The 6,000-nt window shown below is 33.6% G+C and overlaps 1 protein-coding gene across 1 annotated transcript in view; it reads right to left on the bottom strand.

The window, feature by feature from the left end:
• Positions 1 to 243: 243 nt before the first annotated feature.
• Positions 244 to 6,000, bottom strand: part of LOC129941551 (phosphatidylinositol 4-kinase type 2-beta) — a 56,932-nt gene continuing 51,175 nt past the window's right edge. Inside the window, exon 9 of the mRNA XM_056050226.1 lies at positions 244 to 1,212. The gene's annotated coding sequence lies outside the window, so the exon portion shown is untranslated. The remainder of the gene's footprint in view (positions 1,213 to 6,000) is intronic.

Here is a 6,000-nt window from a genome sequence, read left to right as displayed (position 1 = left end):
AAGATTAGAGACCTAATCTTTTTTCTCAATGCGACAAAATGGCTCTAACATAATCGCTATGAAGCTTCATTCTATCCCTTTCAATCAAAGGTCAAACGAGTTTTTGGTATCAAAACGGCGCACTACAGCGCTAATTCGATATAAGGCTAGGTTGCTTTGAGATCGCCATTTCTGCCTACCTACCTACCTAGGCTTTATCAAAGCCCTTTAAAGGCTATAATTAGACTATATCCGTGGACATCATAGGTTTTAATTATTTATTTTTTCTTTAAGGGAAGTTCAATACTTCTGGGTGCCACAATAGATCTATATTGATCTAAATATGGCAATAACGTCCTTAATCGCCAGTCCATCAACCTAACTTAATCTGAAGTGAAATAAATATATAACTCTTTTCAAAAATTTGCTACTACTTTTCAAATATTCACGAAAACTTTAAAGTTTGTTAATTTTTTGTTTTCCAAATTCATGTATGTATATCCAATCTACACATCCAAATTAATTGTATCTATTATAAAAAGTAATAAAAGAGAATGGTATCTTCATCTTCATCTTATACTTATGTTATTAAAAAATGTTTTGTTATCTATTTTCAAACTGGCGCTGTTTCTTTTAACTTCCGGTGGTTTCGGTTAGTACTCGTTATTGATTTCATTTTGTTCGTTAAAAAAATCACAGAGTTAATTAATTTTACTTTTCATATTTCAAGCTTCTTTAAAAAATTATATAATCGCAGAACAAAAAATGTATTCAATTTATCTTCTTTTGAAAAAGATTTCATACAGCCATTTTACAAATGGTTTTATTTTTCATTTTTGTTGTTTTTTTTTACATTTTTGAAATTCCTATTTTAATAATAATAATCATATTTTACTTTTCTATAAATTAATACATACATATACATTTTACTCGGAAGAATGAGCATGATATTATTTGCTCTGATATACATAAGTTATAAGACAATGTTTTTGAAGAGGATCTTCTCTTTAAACATTATTTATTTATCTAAATGTCTTTATTTAAATGTTGCAAGTCCAAACATAATTTAAGGAAATTAGAATAGTAATTTGTTTATAAAATAAAACTAAGAATTATATAATAGTTAACATTTAAATAGATATTATGTATTTATATACTTATATAATGAGTCCCATTATTGATAAGGTAATGTTTTGTTGTATTTTTTTTATATCTGAATGATGTTAGAATATGCTGAAAAATAAAAAAAAAAGTTATTATTAGAATAAAAAATTGTTTTGTTTCAGATATTTTATATATTTGATTAAATTTATATGCAAATAAATAAACATTTTCTTAAGATAACAATAGTGAAGGTTAAGATGTCACATTTTAAATGGTTTTGTGATCAGAATTCCGCTTTTATTTGAAGATTTTTGAAACCTAATTTTTAAACGAATTTAAAAGAGTTTGGAACTTTCGAATTAGCGAGGAACTACATAATTCGAAAGTAGAATTCAAAACAAGGCTAAATCGAAAATAATCACTCTACATCAAATGTGTTTGTGAGCGAAGTTTTTTTTTGTCAAAGTGTAAGTAAAATGTTAAATATGAGTTCCATCTACCACCTGGATTTCGTGATTTTTCTAAAAATTGCGTTTGAACTTTCATTTCTCTTCCTCATTGATTTCAAATTTCTGCAAGTATTTTTGACATGGTTTGCTGTGCAATTTCAGCGTACTTGTCCCACCGATTTGGTTCTGGTAATATCCTGTTGCCAAAAATTTGAATGCTGCTGATAACTTAATTATAATCGGAACAGCATTTTGTCTTCTGCGTCAGGCACGTAGCCAGGGGAGGGGCTAGAGGGGCTCAAGACCCCCCCCCCCCCCCCCCCGAAATGATTTAAAACAAAAATATTTGAACAAAAGTTTGTATATTCCCTTATTAGTTCCTCACTACTTATGTATATTGTTCTGAAATCACGTTGCTTTAATAAATGTTTATCCCGCAAATATTATAAACTAGCTGGAAACCCGTCGAAAACGGTGCATTATCTATCATACGCCACATCAGAAAAGCAGAGCTACTATCCGGCAGATTTCATGCTTTTGCGCCTTTGTGAAATAAGGTTTATTGAAAGGTATGACAGCATTCTTTCATTTGTAGAGCTCTTCAAATGTATTGCTATTAGTCTTGAAGAAATATCCACGAAGACGTGGGCAAGGTTTTCAAAAGCATCAACTCTGTTTGCAGCAATTCAAAGAAGTGATTTTCTGGTAAGTCTCATGGTATACGAAAAATTTTTAGTTTAACGCTACTCTTATCAATTATCCTTCAAAATGAATCTTTAAATTTGGTTTCTGCAATAAATCACACGAAACAAGTCTTAAGTTCTCTTAAGAACATAAGAGAAACTGCCAGAGACTTTTTCAGAGACGCTTTTCAATCCGCATCACAACTTGCCAGGGATTTATTTGAAGTCAGCATAACAATTCCAAGGCTTTCTTTAAAAAAAAAAACAAAGCGCTCTAATCCAGAAACATCATGTCCAGAAGACTATTCTAGAGTTTCTATACTTATTCCCTGTCTAGATTCTCTCATACAAAATCTTACTGACAGATTTATGGTCAACGAGCACGTTTTACTATCGTTTCAAGCTCTGCTTCCAGGTTTTGCTGCCGCCAATCGAGTAAATGAAATGGAAAATCTAATACTCTACTTCGATAACGCAATATCCTTGTCAGCTGTTAAAGCGGAGTACATACGCTGCGCTGGTGCGAAAAAAATTTCATCCATGGATCACTCTTCCGATGTTCTTAAACTGCTAGATATATGTGACAAGACCTACTTTAGGAGCATAGGCTACTTGCTTACAATTTTGGCCACACTACCAGTTACAACAGCTAGCGTTGAAAAAACCTTTTCAAAAGGAAAAGGATCAAAACAGTATCCCGAAGCGATATGGGCCATCCAAGACTAAGCGCCGTCTTTAGAAAAACGATAATTCTTAACAAAATCAAAACAAAAGTATATATGTACATATTTCTCCTTAAGAATGAAAATTTTTGTAATAAATTATTCTTGTCCAAAAACTGGATGTTTTATTTTTGTTTTGTTTTAAAAACTGTCAAACACCTCTATAATCGTTCGAAAGTAGAACATTTTTTGAAAACAAGTTGGTATAACCGACGTCCGATTCTACTTTCATACGTAGTACGATTCGGATCGAGATACATAGTAGGGCCCCTGTATTTCGTTCCAAAAGTCAATCCTATTCGTAAGTTCTTTTCGTCCCGCTTTTGATTTTGTACTCTGTAAATCATTCGAAAAGGAAAAAATAGTACTTAATACTTTTCCATCTTACGGATTAGTTTTTTCGAGTCTCCAATTATTTTTCATGAGATCTTTCAAATCAAGAAATGAAAACAAATAAAAAACAAAGTGGATAGTAATTTTTGCTATAATCAAAAAGAAATGGATTCAGTTGCGCTTTGGATGGACGCAGAAAACAACGGATTGAACGAAAAGTTATACGGGTTAGGTTAGGTTAGGTTATAGTTGCTGTCCAAGATGGAAACGGACACACTTAGGCCAGTTTAATGGCCCATTGTGATACCACATGAACCTTGAGGCTTCCTCCTAAGCTCAATGGAACCAGCTTGAGTCCCTTACGAAACGTGAGAGGCTGATTATACCGATATGATATAGATCATTAAAGAAGAATTCTCCTAGGGAATTCTTGCGTTTTCGAGCTAGAGTAGGGCATGTGCAGAGAAGATGAAGAACCGTTTCTTCCTCTTCCTCGTCCATACAGCTTCTGCAAAAGTCATTTGAAAATACGTCTAGTCTTGTGGCGTGCTTTCCTATTAGACAGTGTCCGGTTATGACACCTATTATCGAGCTTATATGCGATCTGCTTAGAGAGAGCAAGCACCTGGAACGGTTTAAATCCAGTGTTGGCCAGATGTTTTTTGTGGCTTGACACGTGGTGATGTTGTTCCACCTGGTGCCTGCCCTCCTCGCAGCGTCTTGCATTAGTAGCAGTTTACAAGTAGCGATTGGTATGCCAGTACTTGCCAAACGTGGTAGGATGGGCGGTACTGTACCGTTCCTGGCGAGTTCATCTGCCTTACAGTTACCTGGAATGTCTCTATGGCCCGGCACCCAGCATAGGTGAATATTATACTGTTGCGCCATCTCCATTAAAGATGATCGACAGTTATGGACTGTTATAGAGTTTGTAGAGACAGAGTCCAGAGATTTGATAGCGGCCTGGCTGTCAGAGAAAATACGGATATCAGATGTTGATATCACGTTTTCTTTGAGCCCAGACAAGACTTCCTTAATCGCCAAAAGTTCCGCCTGGAACACGCTACAATGATTGGAAAGGCGGAATGAGAGACTTAATTTCAGTCGTTCAGAGAACACACCTCCACCAATCCCATCTTCGGTTTTTGAGGCATCTGTGTAAAAATGGATTGACTCATCCTCCAAGAATGTCCTATCCTCCCAAAAAGATCTGGTAGGTTTAGAAATCTGGAAGTTTCTGTCGAATTGTAGTTGGGGGATGGTGTAGTCTGTGTGCTTTGGAATTGACTCTAAGTACCTTAGAATTACGGAGTGGCCAATGTTGTTGTTAGTCCACTGCGACGAAGCATTGAGGCGAATAGCAGAGCTTGCAGCTATTTGTTTGCTAAATATGTTTACTTCTTTATTTATTTAATTCGTTAAAATCTAACGTTAACAATATTTAAAAAAATTCTTATAATCTAATAATATCTAATATCATAATTTATATTTATTATACAATATTGTTGAAAAACATAAGTTTAAATTGTTTACATTTTATATTATCATTTACAGATTCTAAACAAAAATGAAATTCGTTATAAATTGTTATTAACTGATTGAGAGGGCTACATACACCATAGTTTGATCTGCTAAATATTTGAATAATAGGTTGCTGTCGCCTTAAACTTGCACGACTGAAACTGAAATTTAATTTACTTAGAACTGATGGTAATGATATCGAACCATTAATAATCCCAACAATAAAACAAAATTGTAAATACTTTCTGTGGTTAGTCAAAGAAGGGAGGCTGATCAAAGCTAGTCTTTGAGAATAAGGAGGAAATAGATTTTCCCTTGCCCATGGAAGAGACCGAAGACAGAAACGCAGAAACCTTTTTTGGATCGCTTCAATTCTTGAAACATGTATTGAGTAATAAGGTGACCATACCACACAGCCGTATTCTAAAATTGGTCTAACAAACGAAATAAATAGAAGTTTAAGAACATAAGGATCCCGAAAATCACGACCGAATCTTTTAATGAATCCAAGAACCCTATTGGCTTTCTTAATTATATAACTTAAATGATCTTTAAATGATAATTTGGGATCTAGAATAAAACCTAAGTCAGAAAACATAGAAACTTTACATACCGGACAAGAATCAAACATATAGTCGTACAAAAACGGAATTTTTTTACGTGTAAAACTCATAGTTTTACATTTGTCAACATTTAAAACAAGTCGGTTTTTATTGCACCATTCCCTAAATATTGTTAAGTCTTCTTGTAATAATAAACAGTCAGAGGAGGATTTTATGCTTTTGAAAAGCTTAATGTCATCAGCATAAATAAGGACAGACGAGTTTTTTAAGTTTGAAACCAAGTCGTTAATAAATAAAACAAATAAAATAGGACCTATGTGGCTGCCCTGAGGGACGCCAGAATTGACAACAAATTGAATTGAACTTTCATTACGAAACAAAACAGAATAACGACGATTTTTTAAGTATGAAGAAATCCAATTTATAAAATTGTTGTTAAATCCTAGATGGTATAATTTTTGAATTAGTATATTGTGACATAACTTGTCAAAGGCTTTACTAAAGTCAGTAAATACGCAATCAACTTGCCCGCGTTTTTCAAATACATCTAGACAAAAGGACACGAAGTTAAATAAATTAGTTACAGTGGATCTCTTTTTGACAAAGCCATGCTGGCTATCACAAATAAGAGAACTACAATGAAAAG

The sequence above is a fragment of the Eupeodes corollae genome, chromosome 1, assembly GCF_945859685.1.
Source record: "Eupeodes corollae chromosome 1, idEupCoro1.1, whole genome shotgun sequence".
Taxonomy (NCBI): Eukaryota; Metazoa; Arthropoda; class Insecta; order Diptera; family Syrphidae; genus Eupeodes; species Eupeodes corollae.
Note: the sequence above shows the minus strand (reverse complement) of the source record. Positions and strands in the feature narration are given on the sequence as shown.